Raw genomic sequence first — 18,959 nt, 5'->3', positions numbered from 1 at the left:
TGGGTGCTGCATTGCCCTGCTTTCTGCACAACGGTAAGTGTAGGGTTTAAAAAAAAATCATCCCCCCCCCCTTCATTCATCTTTCTCTTCTTTCTCCGTGGTGACTGAATGGAAGCTCCAACTTGCCTGTCTTACAGGAGATACGTACTCTACTCCTAGGTGTCTGACAAAGTTTGCTGCTACCTTCTTCCCCTGTAAGAAACCCATGCTGGAAATGCCTCCAGCTGGGTAACCTGCAGAAATAGGTGTGGGGCCAGAATTTTTAACAGCTGTGACCTTGAGTTGAAGACCCGCACAAGTGTGGATGGTTTTCGAGTTTCCTCTTGTATTTTTCCTGAATACACAAGAATACGATCTGTAGTATTTTATGGGCATGAGGTGGAGTGGGAGGAATCATGGAGGTCACTTCTTCTGACTCTTTCAGTGAGTCCCGGGAAAAGGAGGGGAGCCCCTATCCCAAGCCGAGAGACAAGCGTTTGCTAGCCTGCAGATGTGCCCGAGTTAGGGCTTGTGTGGAAAAGGAGAGCGTGGGAGGGATGCTGCCATCGGGTGGCGGGCGAGCAGCTGCTTTTGAGGGATTGCAGTGGACTGGGCAGGGAGCGGGCTGGCCATGGGCTCCCACCATGGAAGGCCAGCCCTCTCCGGCTCCAGGAGCCCCAGAGACTGGAAGGGACAAAGGGAGCGCCACTATCCTTGGTGAGAGGTTATTTTCTAAGAAGGTGTCAGTGGGTAGGGCAGCTTGGAATTGTTCTCCGTCCTCTGTGACTCTAGAGGCCGCATGTGCACACGTGTGCACGTGCAGAAGAAATACTAGTTAGGCAAATTTGAAAACTTCTTAAATTCATATCTAATTGTTCCTTCATCCCAACTGCTGCCTCCGCCTTTCTTCACCAGAGCCCCTACGTAGTCAGCACAGATGTTTGGCCCTGCCCCAGGGCCTGTCCTGCCTGCTGGAGGCTGTCAGCTGCCTGTGGTCCAGAAGGAGCACTGGGGGTAGGAGAAAGTCATTCACAGTGAAGCTTTGTAGAGGCGGTTGTGCTTTGATGTTCAACACTTGTGTGAAGTGACCTGCTTTAACTTACCAACTTTTTTTGGGTGTGTGTGTGGTGGGGGGTGTGACTTTTCCATAGACAGGGAGAGCTCGGGGCTGGGTGGAAGAAGACAAGGTCTAGTCATGGTTCTGTGTCAGTTTCTTGTGTGACCTTGGGCAAATCACGTTATCCCTTAATGACTGGGTTTCCTTTCCTGTCTGTGAGGGAGCTCTTGTGATGGTCTCCCTCATGTCTGACCCCATTAGTTACGGGACACCCTGCATCCTTGCCTTCCCTCTGTGATGGGGAGGGAAGCCCCCTTCCTGGCTTGGGGCACAGGCTGCCACTTTTCTTCCAAGGAGCCTGGTTTAAGATCATTTGGGTTGGATTTCCCTAGACGTCTGCATGGACCTGGGCCCTCCAGTCACCACAGTTAGGATGCTACCTGTCCTGTGGTAAGTGTTTTATGGAAATTTGGGCAGAACCACTGGAATGTCAAGAACTGTTTTGTGGCCGCCTTTGGGCAAGTGCTCCTGGTCCTCTGACTCATTTGCCGGCGTCTGTGTCAGCCAAGTACTGGTGGGTATTTCTCCAGTGCCTACGATGTACATGAGTGCTGCCTCACTTTCATGGTGGAGTCTCCCTGCCTGCCCTTGTTCATAGTCTAAACCTAGCTGCCTTCCTTGCCCCACTCTGTATCTTAACACTACTAGAAAGACCTTGGTGGGGATGCTTCGTGCCTCAGCCAGTACCTCCCACCCGGCAGCCCTCCTCCCCACCCCCACCCCGCCACCTGCTGGCCGGAGTAGGTATAACTGCTTGTAGCTCCTTCTCCAGAATGGTCCTGGCTTGGTTTAGAGACCTGCTTGCTCCCTCACATGTTGGCACAGTGGGCCGTGTGCTGCACGTAGTAGGCACTCATTATATGTTTGTGAGTGAAAGAATGGCAGGTCAGAGTGGTAAATTGTGTGATAGGGAGCCCCTCATGATAGGGAAGAGAAGTTCTCAAACTTGCCTGTGATGAAGGTTCTCCTAAGGAACTTAACTGTGGGGTGACGAGTGGCTCTTTTCATCCTCCCTTAAAAGCTTGCCAGAGGTTAATGAGCTGATTGACGGAATGGCTTTCTTTTCTTCAGTTCTAGTGAGAGAGCTTGCCGTCTCCTCCTAATTAGGAGGTACCCACCACCGCTCATTCACTGGGCAAGGAGTCTCTCTCTTTCTCTCTGAATCTCTGACTTTTCTGATTACTTAAATGTCTTCAGAATTCCGATGACATGCTACAAGCCTGGAGAAATTGAATCTCAAAGACCCAGTTCTTTTATGCTGGTAGCGTGTGAGTTCTGAAATAAGATGTAGAAAGATGGAAAGTTAGCAGAAGAGAAACGGATGCTTGCATGTGTAAGAGTACTTGCTACTATGTTCCTTGGGAGGTGGAGAGGGTGTAGCAGGCAGTTAGGCGGGATTTGGGCACAGGGCCGGTGACTGCTCTTGAACAAAGACATCTTGTAGGCAGGTGCTTGGGCCTGATAGGAGAGAAGCAGCAGAGGAAAGAGCCTCATCAGAAGAGAAAGAATGAAGGTGTTTAGGCCAAAGGCAGATGGGGTAGTTGACGAGGCAGGACCCTTGGGAGACTTCTGCTGCTTTCCAATGCACACAGGAAGAGAAAGGCTGGAGGTGAGGGAGATGGTAGGGGGGAGGAGGGTTGAGGGGCAAGTCAGAGCCCAAGGCCTGTGGGGCCCAGAGCAATTGTTAGGAAGTATGTAGCCATCGCTTTTTCTAATCTCATGACCCCTCAGATCCCAAAAGAAGGCTTTTCTGAGACATTAGAGTTGAACCTGAGGCCTGCAATCAATAGATAGAGATCTTCCTATAGATCCTGGAGCCTACCTGGTAGTTCTCCAAACCCACTGCTGCAGCCAGACCCCCCCTGCCTTCTCAGAGCCTGCTGGGAGGAGTCCCAGTGCAGAAGAGAGGTGCAGCTGTCACATTGCACAACGCCCCCCCCCCCCCCCCCCCCCCCCCCGCATCCCCAGGTGTGAGAATCCTGGTTCCTTGCCACTGGGTGGAGCTTCTAGAGTATTGCTATTAGTGAGGGCCTGGGTGACATCACCGGGGGCAGGATAGAGGCGGAGCTATGTGGCCTGGGCTCCTCCTCACCAAGAAAAGGGCAGGTGACTTGCAGGCTGCTGGGGGAGGGGGTGGTGTCCAGGTCTGCTCTTGGCACCACTGACTTCACCCAGATGGTACTAGCCACGTCAGCAGACCGGGCAGCATTTCTGAGGGCTCGCTAGAGATGGTGGGGCGAGGGGAGGAGGAGTCAGGGGTCATGCCTGACTGAGCCCTTCCTCCTCTTCCCTGGCACACCTCATCCTGATCCTTGGGACCAAAGAGAATGCTGGCTTCTTGGTGGACAGGAAATAGGAGGCCTGAGTTGGGACAGAAGTTTCTCCATCCCAAGGGGCCTGTACACTGGTAATCAAACCCACCCCAGGGTATTTCTCCCAGCAGTGGAAACCATGGGGCAGCTCCTTCTGTCAGCCGCATCTCTGAGCCCTCCCAGAGTCATTTGGTGGAGTACCCTGGGGAGAGATGAAGTGAATCAGAGCCCCTCCAGGAGGGCAAAGGAGGCTCAGCACTTTAAAATCTGAGTAGGGGAGAGGGAGAGTGTAGGGGTGGGCTTTGGGTGCTGGGGCCCATGTTCCCTTCTCGGGGAACGATCACAGCAGATCGTGATGCCGGCCCAGCCCCTCCCAAACCAAATCCAGCTCCTATCTGATAAGGAGGTGTGGGGTAGGCCTGGGGTTGCTGGCCTGATTGCTGCTCAGGATAATGGTCACTTTTCATGTGTGCCAGCAGAGCTGCCTCGTCATTTTAAATCATGGCTGGCAGAGCAGTGACATTCTGGCTTCATTGGAAAGGCTATTCCTTGTGGATTGCCCCCTTAATAAAGGCCAATTAGCCAAAGAGGCAGTGTTGAGTGTGCCTGCTGGAGCAGGGGAAAGGTTGGGGCTGGGCTGCCATGGGTAGGGTGCCAGCTGGAGGCCCTGATTAACCTCCCCTAAGTGGGGTCAGGTCTTTGTGGCTTGGCCCCTCGCAGACCATTCACTTGTCTCTTGTCTCTGGATGCAGGCGACTGGGTTAGGGCTCTCCTGTCGCGTCGGAGGCATGTGTTTGTTACTGGCTCAGCTATGTTGTGAGTTCATCTGCGGGCTCCCTGGATCCCCATTGGTCCATAGTGGCCTAGGACACAGGACTGGGCACAATCGATGCTGGAGGGCCAGGGTGTCTAAGGAATCTGGCTGGTGCCTTCTGCCTGGCAAGGGAAGTGTGGGAAGTGAGCTGAGGGGGTCTGAACGCGGTCCAAACAGGTCTGGACCTAGCCTCCCCAAGCCGGAGACTAGCGAAGCTGGGCAGCGAGGGGCATTTAGAGGTTTCCTGAAGGGCTCCTGTGTGAGACATCAGGCTGTCTCCCCAGAGGCCTCCTCCAAGCAGACCTTCCGAGTGGGTCAGGCATGGCTCTCTGTGGGGGACAGGGGGCTGGTGCTCCGAGACCCCAGAATGTGGCCATGAAGGAATGAATACTGGCTCTGTGTTCATTTCCTTTCCAAAGCATTAAAAATTAAACTTCCTTGTCTTAATATCTATTTTTAAATCATGTCAGAGCTAGCACTGGTGTCAATCAAGTGGGGGCGGGGTGGAAGAGGATAGAAAGGAGAGAGTCCCAGCTGAAGCAGGATGCATGCTGTCACTGCCTTAAGGAAAGGGCCACGGTTCTGCCCTCCATGTGGTTGACCTGCTAGTGGAGAGCACAGAAGACCCCACCGACCTCTTCTGAGGATGGGGGCCTCGCCCCCCCCCACCCACCCCCGCTTGCCGTGCCTCCATGTGCCTGGCTGCCCTTGACTGAACTTGGCAGCGGGCTCTGGGGCTTGCTGGGCTGTTGGGGTCCCAATCGAGCCCATTCACTCATGCCACAACTATTTACTGAATGCCCGCTGCGTGCACAGAAGCCTCCAGTTGGTGAGAACAGGCTGACTGGGCTTGCATAGGGCAGATCAGCTTTCTCGGGCCAGGAAGTCGTGGAATCGGGAGGTCATCCGCCCGTCCTCCACCGTGCATTTGAACACAGGGCTACCAAGGCAGGGGTCAGAGCCGGGGCCTCTCCCCCTCCCCAGCATTCTAGGGAGGGACAGCAGCAGATCAGGACCCAGCCTCCAGGTGGCCTGACTTGACTTGTCCTTTCGTCTCCCCACCCCCACCCGGTGGCTGTCTGACTCTCCTTCTCTAGAATGTTTGTGTCCATCAGAAATAAAGGGGAGGAAAAAAAAAAACCAGTCTGAGTTTCCTTTAGGAGTTTTCTAGTTTAGAAAAAAGAACTAGTGAATTATGTGTCTTTTTCTGTCTCTTCTACTGAAAGGGCTGACTGGATGCACTGCGGCTAATGGGGACTGCATGCATTTATTGAGCACCTGCTGTAAGCCAGGCCCTGGAGCTGCTCAGAGGCCTGTGGAGGAGTCGGGCATGTAAACAAACAATTACAGTAAACAGTTATGGTTCTGAGCAGTAGGTGTTCAGTAGAGTTCCTTAATGGAATAATTGATACTGCTTAGTAGAGAAAAGATACAAAGATAACAGAGTAGAGCCCGTGACACCTGGCTTTTGAAGGATGAAGAAGAGTTTGCGGGACAGATGAGGGTGGGGTTCCAGGCCCGGACAGAGGTAGAGAGAGGTAGACACAAGCTGCTCCAGACCCAGTGCCCGGGGAGAGCTTGCAGCCCAGTAGAAGAGACGGAGCCTCCTGCACACATGAAATGGGCCAAACCTGGAGGAACAAAGGGCGCTATCAGCCTGGGCGGTGCCAGGTGAGAATGGCTTCCGGGGTGGGGAGTTCCCATGGGTTCTGAGCAGGAGGTGGCCCTGCCTGGCTCTGGAGTGCGCTCCAGTGGCTGTGGACGCTCTTTCCTTTGTCCCCAGGACTCAGAGGAAAGGGCTGTTTTGTTTTTCTGACAGTGAGCACCGTGACGGGTCTTGCTGTGTCACTCAGGCTGCAAGCTGTTGCTGTAGGTAATCCAGCTTACAGAGATGCCCCTGTCGTCTCCCCCCTTCCGGCGTCTCCTTCCAGCTGCGATATGCCCTCTTATTTGGTTCCAGTTAGGAAGCTTTGAAGCTGAGCTAAACCCGTCGGGCAGAGTTAAGTCTTCTGAGCCAGCTTTGTCCCTGCTCACATTTGAAAGCTAATCTGCCAGCAGAAGTGGTGGGGGGGTGGGGGCAGGGACGTTGCAAATGGCACATGGGCCGGACGGTGAGCCCATCTAAGGCTGGGGGTGGAGAGAGCAGGGCTGGGCAGACATCAGGCTTTCACCCCCTACTCTTATCTAGCTAGCCATAGGGCCTCAGGTGATATCTGAAAAATCTTTTCATGTAGTGAGTCTGTGCTTCCAGAAGGATGGGCTCTGCCTTCTTGTCCCTTGGGCCCCAACAAGCTTTGAAGGCTCTGAGGAGACCTAGAAAAGAAGCCCTTGGAAGGGAAGGCTGCGGGGGTTTCCAGTCTTCCTTATGTTGGGCGGTTTAGCACACTGGCGCATGCAGGGGGGTCCAGTTCTAGTGGCTGTTGGAGGGTGACTGGGTGAGGAGAACAGAGCGTGGCTTCTGCCTTCAGAGAGCTTTCTGTCTGCCCTGAGGGCTCTTCACTAGGATGTAGATTCAAATCAACAAGATACCTTTTCACCTGAACGGAGGCCGTGTCCCTCTGCCTCCCACCGCTTCCCACCCACTGACCTACTGAGTCAGATTCTCTAGGAATGGGGCTTGGGTTTTGAAGGTGCCCAGATTTTCTCATGCTTGACAGTATCAGCTCTCTTACAGGGCTGTGATGAGGCCCAGCTGAGGCCATACATGCGTTCCGTAGGGATCCTGCTAAGCAGGATGCCGGCATGCTGGACACAATGCCTAGCAGCTGCTGTTATTAGCACTGTGCTTCCTGCAGTGAGAGCGCGTGAGCAGGTAGCCCCTCTAACAGAGTCACGTGCCCCGGGCTGGACTGACCACCTGGTCAGAGCTTTGGACCTCTGCAAGGAGCCCTAGGTATCTCTTTAGGCTGGGGATCATTCAGAATGTCTTCTGATCATAGGGATATGTGGGGTAGAAGTGAGGAGGTTCAAGCAGATCTGTTGGGATGGAGGATGGGAGGGAAAGGCAATGGGGGTGTGGTGCGGTGTGGTCTCAGACCCAGGGCCGGCAGCCGCATCTGTCACACTGCACGCTTACCTTTGGCCTTCCCAGGTGGGGCGGCCCATACCCTTTCACTGCTTCCCTTTGTTCCTGGCGCAGTGCATCAGGCCAGGAGCAGGCCAGCTGGGCCAGTGGTCATATTGCAGGGTCTCCATGGGCCTTCTGTGCTGGTGGCTCGAAGGCAGGTCACTCCCTCTGGCACACTCAGTGTTGGACTCTGCTGGCTATAGGCAGCTTGGCCTGTGACCTGAGCAGATGTGGGGCTGTAGGTCCAGGTTACTTCACTAACCAGAAAAACAGTCACTGAAAATTTGTTTTTTGAATTGTGGAATATGTCATATGTAAATTCATGTAGTTTAAAACAATTGCACGAGGAACACATACCCACATGTTCCTTGGCTTAAGAACCCTGGCTATACCGATGAGGGCTCTGCGTGCCCTTCCCAAGCATGCCCCCGACTGGTCCCCTAGAGAGAGCCAGTGTCCTTACGTTTTGTATTAGGTATATTTCTGTGTTCTGTTCCACATATGGAAGCATCCTTGAACACCACGCCATTTGGTTTGGCTGGTTTTTAAACTTTTGATTGATAGAATTATCTGAATTTTTTAAACTTCTGTGTTATGTTTATTGATTCATTTGTGTTATGTGTGGCCATCATGCACTTATTTTTACTGTTTCATAATATTCTATTATCATTCTCTGATAAGCATTTGGATTCCTTCCTTTTTTTTTTTTTAAACATGCTTCTGTGAACATTTCAGACAAGGCTCCTGGTATACGTAGGCCCGGGTTTCTCAGCTCAAACCACAGGTGATTCACCTACGTCCAGACAGTCGTTGATAGTGCACTTGAATGTTCTGGAAATATCACATAGCTATCAAGTTCCAAAGTATTAAGCATTTCCGTGGTCCGTAGTTTCAGAACTGCTTTAGGGTACACAGCAAGGCATGGCATTCTTAGGTTTTAGGATCTGTGCACTTCAGGTTTTCTAGATAAAGTCACATTATTTTCTGAAGTGGATGTATCGATTGATACTTCTGCCAGCAGAATGTCAGTTGACAATGGGAAGTTTTGGCATTCACCAGTGTAGTGGGTGTAAAATGCTATCTTATGTCTTAAATTTTTGTCTCTGATTACTAGCGAACATCTTTTCATAGATTTATTAGCCATTCTTTTCTTGAATGCCTGTTTTATGTTTTTTGCCGATTTTTCTATTGAGTTGCTTGCTTTTCCCTATTTTTTAGGAGTTTTACCATGTTTTGGATGCTAATCTCTTGTCTATTAAGTGTGCTGCAAACACAGTCTATATTTTCCAGCTTATAGCTTATCTTTTCACTTCCTTCATAGGGTCTTTGAGAATCAGAAATTCTTTATTATATTATAGTCAAATGTGTTAGTCTCTTTCCTCTGTTAGATTGTACCTTTTACATATCATTTAAGAAATATGTAATATCTCATGGATCTCTTTGTATCACTGGTAATAGGGCACTGCTTGTCACAACATAATAGGCATTCGTGAATTTTTTAATGAATGAGTGAATAATTAAAGGTGACAACCTGTATGTATTTCTGTAAGTTTTTCTTTTAAGATTTAAGTCCTTAAAATGTCTGGCATGCATATTTACATGCGGTGTGAGGTAGGGCTCAATTTTTTTCTTCCCTGTATACGAATCAGTGGTCCTACCTCCAGTGATTGGCTAGTCTTCCTTTCCCCTCTGATGCCAACTGTGCCTTTATAACTGGCATTGTCTTAATTATCACAACTTTTTAATAAGTCTTGATATCTGGTAAGGCAAATCCTCTCATCTGATGCTTTTTCAAGAATGTTTTGGCTGTTCTTGGTCCTTAGTTCCTTTGCATAAATTTTGGACACTGTTTAGTTTCACCAAAAATCAATCTGTCAACCCCTTCTTCCCACCCTCCCTTATGCAAGCCCTGTTGGTAGTTGGATTGACTTTGCATAGAGTCTGTTGACCAGTTTGGAGAGAATTGCTATTTTTTAATTTCCAGTCATGAATATAAATTGTATTCTAGGCATGTGTTTTTATTCATGGACATGGTATACTTCATATGTTAGGCCTTCTTTAATGTCTTTCTGTAAAGTTTCATAGTGTTCTCCATGAAGCTCTTACACAGATTTTGTTATGTAGAGACTTTAGATCGTCCATCTTTTGACACCACCCCTCCCTCTCCTCAGAGTTCAGAAAACTCCTGTGCACACAAGGATGGAGAAGGGGAACAGCTGGCCAGCCTCTCCTCCTCATGGTGTGGTGGGCTGAGTAGTTGGCCAGGCGCTGTGCTGGACATTTCCCTAGATTACTTTGTTACCTTATCTACCCTCCACAGCACCTGATGAGGAGAGGTAGGATTATACTCATTTTGCCTCCGAGGAGTTGGAAGCTCAGGCAGGTTAGAGATTTTTGCCCCAAATCACTAAGCTGGAAAGTGACAGAACTGGGACTTGAACCAGGGTTCAGAGCCCATATTCTTTCTGTGACTAACTCTGGGAGGTCATCCTGATCCAGCTCCTTCCTCTGTTAACTATTAACTTGTGTTTTTCTTGGATCTATGCTTCCAATTTGGTGCAGTGCAGCCCTGTGAATACAGGACAAGTGTTTGTATATTTGGATATGACCCCTTGATGATTTGTGCCTTCCCTCCCCCAGTCCCAGCCCCAACAGAAATGGGTCAGGAGATGACCACCTACCTAGTGGTCATCAGGGCCTTTCTCAGATTAGTGGGTGGTCAGTTGTGTACAGTCTAGGTTTCATGATCTGTTTTTTTGTGCTTTTTATGAGAGGACCTGAGAACGAAGACTGTTTTCTTCACAGCTTCCCCCAAGCATGACCCAGCATTGTGCTACTGGATAGTTCAGATTCTAATTCTACTCAGCCCCTCATGGCAGGGTTTACTGTTTTTATTTTTGTTGTTGTTGTTTTATTTATTTATTTTTTATTTTTATTTTTTTTGGGGAAAAAGAGTGAGCAGGAGAGGGACAGAGAGAGAGGGAGACAGAGGATCTGAAGCAGGCTTCAGGCTCTGTGCTGACAGCAGCAAGCCGCATATGGGGCTCGAATTCATGAACCATGAGATCATGACCTGAGTTGAAGTCCAACGCTCAGCCAACTGAGCCAACCCAAGCCCCCTGGCAGGGTTTACTGTTTTAACCATATGGTCCTGCTTTTATATTTTGTGTCTTGTTCCCCCACTCTGCTAGCATCTGCTAGGATCCTTGCAGCTACCTCGAGTGGGCAGTGGTACCTATGTGTACCTATGAGGACACTGAGGCTAGAAGCGTGGTCACCCAAGGCCACGAGCAGGAGGAGGTGAGTGTGAGGGGCTTCATCTTACTGTCTGTGCCTTGCTTGCACATGATTGGTGCTCAGTAAATGTGTGTTGGTCTGTGGGTGACTGAACTGCCCAGAAGTGCTAGGTAAAGGGGACTTGGGGAAACTCATAATGGGATGCCTCTTGCAGAGGATACCCTTTAAATATGATTGGAGTTTATCTAAAGGAAAGGCCCCGTGCTATGGGGGAGCCATACTGGCCCCCACCTGTAGGATCCCACTTAGCCAAACAGGACCCTTACAGCCACACATACTCACTGCCTTGGAAGGCGGCTTTGTGACCCCCACTTTTATCACAGCAAGCCCTTGGTGAGTGTCTCTGGGAGCAGTGGTTTATTAGTGCCCTTTTTACATAGCATACACACACTCTCCCCTAGGACTCTGGAAAATACCATTGCCTCCATGCATTCGTTTCCAGAGCTGCTGTGGACTCATGGGCTTTGTTGCCCTGTGATCTGGTTCTCGGTAGGCCGTTAGTGCCGTTCCTCAGTCACTGCGTGGTGAGTGATGAGCACTTGAAAAATTCCACCTCGCTCTCTGCCTCAGTTTCCCTTCCTATTGAGGAGTTAGAAATTAAGTGGGATGGCCTGAAAAATGATTTCTAGTGTGAGGGGGAAGTGGGAAGAGCCTGTGAAAGGAAAAGCATGATTAGATTTGCCTTTGGGCAGAAAAGGAGATGAGGAAGCGGGGGTCCAATTGTATTTCTGTCTGTGTCAGAGCCTGTGGCCGTGTGTGAGGGGAGCTGCCAGCTGCCTCAGAACAGAACCCCAAAATGCAACCCTGCTTGGTCATGGAGGGCTTGCTCCCGTGCACCCAACCAGGCCTCCTTATGGCCCTGCCCGCTGCTCGCCCTCCCCCAGGATCAGGGCTGGGGGAGCCCTTTCAGAGTCTCGGGCCTGGGAACCCATGCGGCAGAGGAGAGACACTTGCCAGTGGAAGCCAGGAGGGGTGGGGCTGGGGGCAGTTGGAAGGCGTGCGTCTCTGTGTGAGGAGTTCCTGGGTAGCACGGACTGTGGGGCGGATGCCTAAACGTTTTTGTTTCCTTCCCTTCTGCTGGGCTGGTTCTGCACTGGCATTGCCCACTTAGGTACCTAACTTGTAAGTTCTCAGAGCTCCCCTTTGCCCCAAACACACACAAACACACACAGGGAGACATACGTATATACACATGTGTAAGTGTGCACGCATACATACAGACATACATATGGCATGTATATATTAATGTCCAAATACACAGTGTAAACGTTTAGGAACAATTTTATAGTATAAATATGTGTCTGTATATTTATATATATAATTGACCCTTGAGCATAGGTCAATTGTATATGTGCAGGTCCACTTATAAGCAGATTTGTTCCAGTACAATATTGTAAATGTATTTTCCTCATGATGATCTTAATATTTCTTTTGTCTGGCTTACTTTAATGTAAGAACGCAGTGTACAATACATATATTTAACATACAAAACACGTGTTGACCAATTGTGTATGTTATCATTTAAGGCTTCTGGTCAACAGTAGGCTATTAATAGTTAAGTTTTGGGGAGTGTCAAAAGTTATGTGCAGATTTTTTCTTTTTTACCACATGTGTAAAGTGCATTTTTATTAGTAATAGGATTTTGTTCCATATCGGTAATATTTCTATGAAAGAAAGTAATAACCACAATGTGCTGTAATTAGTACACTCTGGAAAGACACATGTCTCAAAGATCTTACTAAGAGTTTGGGCAGCATATTTGAATAAGTATAGATTGATGTACATGTACAGTTTTGACTGTGGGGAGATTGGTGTTGTTCCAGTGTCCATTGTAAATGAATATGTCAATTTAGTTAGATTGCCCGCAAGTGTGTGTGACCTAGCTGGCATTTTCATTTTAAGCAACCCATTTCCTGGATGGATTGTGGGGCTTATAGGTTTCAAGCACCACACACCAACCATGGCAAACTCCAGAACACAGAGACCTGCCTATTTATCTCTCTGACCTCAGCCCAGCAGTGTTGTTGAGCATTTGGCGATGCACTGGCCTGGCTTTCTTTTCCCTTCTGCTGTCTCCACCCCTGTGTTTCTATCTGCGGATCTTTCAGTATCTACCGAGAGGCAAGGTTAGCTCACAGGCTAGAAAAGAAAGCTGAGCAACAGGCCACACACAGGGGCAGGAGCCAGAGCTGCCCTGGGGTGTCGTTACTACGAGTAATGACCTTGGTCATGTTGACTCTGTCAGCTTTTGGCCCCTTGGGGCTCACTGCTCAGGAATTGACTTCCCAGGACAGAGGGTCTGACTGGTCATGAGCCCATCCTTGGCCAGGGCGGGGCAGAGCACCTTGATTGATGGGACAGGGCTGTGTGCAGTGGGGAGGAGGGGATTCCCCAAAGGAAAACAGAGGGGCTGACACTAAAAGAAGGGGCAAAGGCAGAAATGGTAGATGTCTGCTGAAGCATTTTGCCCCCCACATGCCAGATGCCACTGGTAGGATTTGCTCATCCTCTGGAAGTATCCTCCCCACCTCCTGGGGTCAGGAGCAGATGGGGAGGCTGAGACCTCCCCACCCCCATCCAGCAGCTCCTGCTGTGCTTCTGCGGCCATCCTGGCTGCCTCTTGGGGGGGAGATTCAGCAGCCATGGTGCTCCTCTCATCTCGGGGTGCCTGGCCATATGTCTAAGTTGCTTGGGGGTAGGTAGGTAGGTTCTCCAGCTTACCCAGGGCCAAGACACCTTTGAGACATCTCGCAGCAAACCCTGCATATGGATTCCAGTGTGTCAGCCCCCTTCCATGCCCACCCATGGTGAGTGGTGTTGGGTCTGCTGGCAGGGCCCGCCGATACTCTAGGGAGGGTGTGCCCACAGTGCTGCAGCTACTTTTCAGCCCTGCACTTTCCTGACATTCCCCAGTCTAAGGCTATGAATTCCCAAAAATGTGTTCTCCGTGATCAGCCAGTGAGTCCTGAGCTGTGCTCATGGTCTGCTAACCCCATCGTAGGGGAACAAGAGCTCACTCTGTCCCTGCTCTAGAGAAGCTTGTAGTCTAGCTGGAAAGAGCCAGCTGCTGTCACAGGAAGGCAGTGGAGCATGCCACAGGGAGCCCACACATGCAGTTGACCAGACCAAGGTTGGTGCATGTTTCCTGTTTGCCTTGGCTTCCAGGAAGTGGGAGCTGTGGTAGCAGTGCAAGGCCAGGTGGACAGGGAGGGCTCTCTGCAAGAGGCGGGACTTGAGCTGATCCTTGACAAAAGAATGGTATTTGGCCATGCGATGAGGAGGCAGGATGGCTTTTGGGGCGTGCCTGAATGTGGTCCGAGGGATGAGGGCCTGGAGCAGGACCTAGCACTCAGGCTCACTGCGGCTGTGTGTACAGACCTGATGAATGAGGCTAGCGTGGAGGAGAAGGTAGTCCTCCAACAGGTGCATGTGGGGGTGGACACCTCCCTGGGACGAAAGAAACAGTGCGTATCAAATACCTGCCATGCTGCAGCACGATGCCAGGTGCTCTCCTGACCGTGGAGGGCGGTGTCAGGATGTTCATGTCCAGGACCTGCCGTCTGTGTTCTGAGCAGAGCAGGCTTTATAGAGGAGTCAGGCCCTCAGGGAGTATCTGAGGGTAGAGAGGAGAAAGCCCGAGGGCCCAGAGGATAGAAGATGTACACCTGGGGAGAAGGCAGGGAAGGGGGAAGAGGACAGTGAGGCAGAGGGCTCTGGACAAGCAGCAGGGGGATGGGGAGGATGGAGGGGGTGGAGGTAGGAAAAATGAGGTGATATTTGAAGCCAGAGAAAGGGGCTATTGCAGGAGAATGTTGAGCCGGATTGTGGTAGGCAAGGGATTGCTTCAGTAGAGCTGTTTGCTGGTCATCGGGGACCTCTTTAAAGATAGTACCTTGAGTGGTGCCTGGCAGAAGTGTAGAGACTGGTGGGTGGAAGGTCTGTGCTGCACCCTGAGGTGAGGACATGGGGAACCTGGCCTGGGCTGGCCAGGCAGGGGGATCTGAGGAGGCTGCAGGGGCTGGCGGAAGGACCTGGAGCCTCTGCACTCCATTCACGGAGGTGCAGCCCCAGTGTGTTCTCTCCAGGAGGTCAGGTGTGTTCTGAGGCCTGACTGTGCCCCCCACCCACTCAAGGGAGGCTTCCCTTGCCTGTGGGCAAGAGCTCATGGGACCCAAATCAGAGTGACAACTTGTCAGCCTGGGTTCTGGGCCAGAGCTCTGTGATGTCTGAGCCATTTAGGACACCCACCATGACCGGTCCCTGGGGCCTGGGGTCCTGGTGGGGCGGAGATTGGGGGACCCTCAGGAGGGGAGGGGAGAAGGAAGTTGATGCTGTTGGAAGAGCTAAGCGAACAAGGTGCTTGATTTGTTACCATTTATGGCAGTCAAAGAGAAGGGCTCGAGGCCCCGTTCCCTCCCCTCTGCCTCAAGCCCCCCTTCGCCTGCCCCTTTCTCAGCCTGCCTGGTGGGAGGAGCGGAATCTGTGTGAAAAGTGCACGTTTCATAAAAAGCCGCTCTGTAGAGGGTGGCGGGTCTGAATCAGGAGCTGTAGGAGGAAGATTGACAAGATTCTCGGCATTGCTGATTTGTTTTCTCTCTTCCTTTTTGGCTGGGGGCTCCTCAGAACTTGTTGGGGGGCAGGGTGGGTTGGATGGCCCTTCCAGCAGTCTGCAGAATTCCAGTGTGCCCAGCCGTGAATCCTGCACTTCCCCCCCATTTCTAGAAATGCAGGAGTCTTGTGTTTCATGTAGGACATACACCAGCTAATTCTCAGTTGAGATCAAGGTGACAGACCAGGAAAGAGTAGGGCGTGGGGCACAGACACTTGAGTTCTAGTTCCGGCTGCGTTGCTAATTGTCTATGTGACCCTGGACAAAGTACTTCCCCTCTCTGGGCCTAAGTTTCCACATCTGGACAATGATAGACTTGGACCAGCTCATCTCTAAGCTCCCTTTGGGCTCTGACATCCTGCGATTTTATACATTTCTTTTGCTCCCTTTGTGTTTTCAGAGAGCTGATGATTCTTGAGATAACTTATCTTCCTTTCCTCATAGTAGCCTTGGTAGAGTGAGGGACCAAGGATGATTCCTTTATATCTCACAAGTGGGGAAACAGTCCAGAGGGAGGGAGGGCCCACAGAGCAGGGTGTGCTGGAACTCACTGCCTGAACCTCACAGACCTGCCCCAGATTCTGCTCTGCCTGGAGGGTCACGTGCTAGATGCACTGAACATTTCTCCATGGGCTTTGACTCCCTGGACCTTTAGTTTCCTTGCTCAGTGGCAGGTAGGGAATTTCCCTTGCTTCCCATTTCCCTGTTCAGAGTCGTGGCTGGGTCTGAGCAGGAGATGGGGACAGCCACAGCAGCCGGCTGGTTTTGCCTGGTCCCCACCCACACCCGAGAGGGCTGTCACCCACTAAGCAGATAATGAAGGGTGGGCCGCTTTATTAAGCACCCTCACTGCGGGAGAGGAGCTCAGCACCTTGTTTGACACACAGAACTGTCTCGGCTCCCTTCCTATTGTTAGAAGCCTTAATTACGATTGTTCCAATTCCGCCCTCCAGCATTCATCATTAGGAAGAGCTTTCTTTCCCTTCCTGCTTCCCCTAAGTCCCCTGAACAGTGTCTTCGCTGTTCCCTTGCGCTAGGATGCCTCCTGCCTCTGTCTCTCCCCTTTCCCGCCTCCCTCTATTTGGGGTAGTCCCGGCACCAGCTGCCTCCCTGACCCTACCTTGTGTGCCCCCAGCTGCCACCCTTTGAGAAAACAAACAGCCCCCCGCTTGACCCCACTAAACTCAAGGCTCCAAGCTGGGGATGGTTTCCCTTCAATGGGAGCCTTGATCGTGAATTCGGGAACCTGTCTGCCCCTCTTCTTGCCGTGTGAGGACCGGGATGGGTGTCCTCAACTGGAAAAGGCACACATTGCATGCTTGTTTTCCCTTTGGGGGCTCTTTGCCATCGATGGCTGCATCTCCCCTTCGGGCCCAGAGCCCCTGGGTCTGTCCTTTTCTCTGACTTTGTTAGAAGGACCCTGGGGGAGCATGGAAAAGCCTCAACCAGGAGTGTGGGTGCCCCTCACAGCTCTGCTGTGGCCCACCCATGAGGATCTCTGACTTCAATCTCTCATCTGTAAAATGGGGATAGACCTAAACACTTGCCTGGCCAACCTGGAGGAATGGTCAGGCAGGTCCCTTGGGGTGGTGCTCACGAAAGTTCTCCAGAGTCTGTGTAGGGTGGTGCTACGTAAATTGGGATTATTGTCTTGTTTCTTTTTGTTGATGCCCATCATTCTCCGTGTCTGTTTCTGCCACCACCTTCCTGCCTTCCCATTTCTCAGTGGGTCATAAAGCTGTGCAATGACTTGTTCCCGGAGGGATTTCTCCATCCAGGTGGCCACAGTATGTGTGTGACTGAAGTGCATGATTCCGACTCCTGCCGGCTGCCTGCCGAGGCACCCCACCGTGCTTGACACCCCAGCAAAGCCTGCTCGCTGGCTCGTGGCTGTCCAGGAAGTGTGGTGGTGGGAGGGGACCCCTTCCAGCATCCCCGGAGTTCTGTAGCAGGTCAGTGGGGAGTGGGGGGGAATGGGTTGTCTGGGTAGGAACTACAGATGCCCCTCCAGATTCATCTAGGACTGCTCTGTCTGGCTTGTTCAGGCTCATTCCTGATGCCAGGGTTTTACTAAGATTACTGTGTCTGCAGATCACAGAGAACTGGTTTCAATTTCCCAGTGGCTGATCCGTCTGACCCACTACATATCCCGTCCGTTGCCTTGCCCTTGCTCATGGCAGCTGTGGCCCTAGCTCTGCCAGGGAAGAATCCTACGCTGGGGGGATCTTCTGGGGAGGCCCTTCCCCCACTGGGGCCTGGGGCTGGTCGCTGAGCCTGTAAGTCTGGCACTTTGATTGACAGGAGTTTGAGTGAATTTGCTAGCTTGGGTTTGTCTGCCCTGTGGGGACACTCAAGCCAGGCCACTCATCCTTGAGGGACAGAGCCTGCTGGGTTCTGCTTTAAGCATGGAGATGTGGAAGTAGGTTTTGGGGGCAGGGCACGAGCAGAGTGCTCACAGTCGCCCACATCGCCGTGGACGCACACCGAGGATGTGAGCAGTCCCCTTCCTTCCACAGAGATGCCCACCCCAACCCCGCGCACTCAGCCTGGTTAGGGCGAGTGTCTGGAGGCCAGGGTCTGGGCAGGATGAGCCGGAGGACTTTTCCAGCTTCAGTTCTCCCTATGATTAGTACTGCATACTGTCTCCCAAAGACATTTTCTCCTCGGGGAGGTCTATCAGATTGTCAACAGCCTTATTTTTTGCTTTTAGGGAGACTGAGTTGTAGAGAGAGAAGGGATTATATTGGGGGTCCCAGTCACATGGGATATAAATAAAGCTTTCTTGGACGTGGTGGAATGCACTGGAACCCAGAGTGCCCGAGTGGGCATGGAAACCCGTTTGTATTAGGTATAGTTAGGAGGTGGCCTGACTCAGCTTCCCAAGTAGACTTGTGGGCTGGTTTCTCCACAGAACTGCAGGCGTCCTGGGGAAGGATGAACCTTCTTTGCCAAGGCCCTGACTTCCAGCCTTCTGACACAAACACCCAAGGGCCTTTGATTCTCTCTGGGCCCACCACAGACTCCCAGGGCCCTTGTGAAATTCCAGGCCAGGCTGCTACCTGCAGGGCCCACTGTCCTAGGGGAGGTAAGGCTGCCAGAGTGGGCTTCTGAAGGTGGTTGGAGAAAGGGCTGGAGAAACGGGGAAGGGGCAGAGGGCTGGGAGACAGAGGGCAGCCTCTTGCCTTGCTATTTATACTTAATATCCTGGAGTATTGTTTCTTGTCTTTTTCTGTTTGGTGTTCCCAAACTTCTCTTCACACCTCTCTCCCTTCCTGGTTCTCTTCACCTCACTGTATTGAGGAAATAACTAAGTAGACAGACTTTCCACACTGCCCCTGACTTGATTCCCCCGACACTGGGTGCCAGGACTGAGGAGGAAGGGCAGACCCAGGAGCCCTTCTGGGGAGGCTGTTGTGGGTCCCCTGATGGAGATGTCCCATGACTCAGTTGGGGGTTGGACCTAGCTCCTGCATTCTAGGTGGTGGGAGAAGGAAGGAGGGAGTAAAAACAACTCCACCACACCCAGCACCTGGTTTCTCTGATGACTGTCTGTCTGCATCACTGAGGCAGCAGCAAGGGGCCCCGGTGGGGTGCACGGCCTGGTCTTTGAGAGGAGAGTGAGGGGGTGAGGGGTGAGCCTCCCTCCAGACACTGTGCTGTTATGCAGACACCTTTCTCCCCCTTTCACTTATGCCAGGAAATCAGAAGAGGTATTTTTCTTTGGGAGGACAAAAGAAAACCAGACCCCACAGAGACTAATTTCC

The 18,959-nt window shown here is 51.6% G+C and overlaps 1 protein-coding gene across 2 annotated transcripts in view; it reads left to right on the top strand.

The window, feature by feature from the left end:
* The window catches only part of TSPAN9 (tetraspanin 9), a 193,634-nt gene that overhangs the window by 110,519 nt on the left and 64,156 nt on the right, over positions 1-18,959 (top strand). The window lies entirely within an intron of this gene.

The sequence above is a fragment of the Suricata suricatta genome, chromosome 10, assembly GCF_006229205.1.
Source record: "Suricata suricatta isolate VVHF042 chromosome 10, meerkat_22Aug2017_6uvM2_HiC, whole genome shotgun sequence".
NCBI classification, from domain to species: Eukaryota; Metazoa; Chordata; class Mammalia; order Carnivora; family Herpestidae; genus Suricata; species Suricata suricatta.
The sequence above is the reverse complement of the archived record's forward strand: the minus strand, read 5'-3'. Positions and strand labels throughout refer to the sequence as shown.